The sequence below is a fragment of the Ananas comosus genome, linkage group 11 (assembly GCF_001540865.1).
Source record: "Ananas comosus cultivar F153 linkage group 11, ASM154086v1, whole genome shotgun sequence".
NCBI classification, from domain to species: domain Eukaryota; kingdom Viridiplantae; phylum Streptophyta; class Magnoliopsida; order Poales; family Bromeliaceae; genus Ananas; species Ananas comosus.
In genome coordinates, this window is record NC_033631.1 from 8081382 (window position 1) to 8082600 (window position 1219).

Consider the following 1219-nt stretch of genomic DNA (forward strand, 5'->3'; position numbering starts at 1 on the left):
GAGAGAGAGAGGAGGGGGAAGTGATGAGGTGGGCCCCGCCGCGACCGTCGGGGTCGGACGCGCAAAGGGATGTCTCCCGCGTTTTTTTGACCCAGCGTTTTCTCTCTCTATATCCCAACCGTCGTGCATGCCCCTTCCTCTTTCTCTCTCTATCTTAGGGAAATCAACGGTCGGATTGCGAGTGAATTTTTAAAAACTCGAATCCGAACCACAATACTAACTAAATTTGAAATTCGAATCCCAACTCGAACTTGAATATGAATCCGATAGATTTTAAAAATTTATATCCAAACTCAAACCTGATAAAAAATTCGAAATCTGAATCCGAATTCGAAATAATTATTTTCTCTCAACAATATTTTAAGATATATTATATTAAATATTTGGTATGCGGACGCTCCACTCCGATTCCGATATGTGGGTGAATGAGAATCCTCTAATCACCTTATTTCTCAATTCGGTCTAGGAGGCTGGATTGAAAATTAAATTCAGGCAGAAAGAATTTATTTTGCGAAAGAATTCATTTTACGAAAGTTAAATCCAAACAGAAAGAATTCATTTTACGAAAATATCTCAATTATATTTTTTTTATTTTTTATTTAAAATTTAATTTATTTTTTGATATAATTTTTAATTAAAATATAAATCTAAAATTAGAAATTAAATTTTTAATTCTAGGTTTTTATTTAGAAATTAAATTAAAATATAAATTCAATCAACCATTTTGAATTTGATCTATGTATTTAAATTTAAATTTAATTTGTAAATTTGAATCTGACTCACATCAAAGATTAGTTTTATATTTTGAATTGTCCGATCAATTTTAAATTTTATCAAAAATTATATTTAAATTTTGGCTTATCATTTCCATATTTTGATATAAAGTTTTAATATTTAACTTTTAGTTTGAATTTAAATTATAATTTATGTTTTGAGGTGCAAACTCAATTTTTATTATTTTTTATATTTTGTATTTTAATTTTAATTATTTTTTGATAATCAATTTTTTTTAAATATTGAAAGTAGGACGATTCCGATTATTATTCTGAACCAAACATATTGAGAGATTTTCTCATTCCGTTTTTGATTCCCTTCTATCCCGATTCTATTTTCTATTTTGAATCAAACAACCAATTTACAACTCAAAAGTGGTTAGAATCTTACAATTCTCGTCCTAGGGTTGATCCAACAGCTTTTTTGGGTTTTAGAATTATTAAAA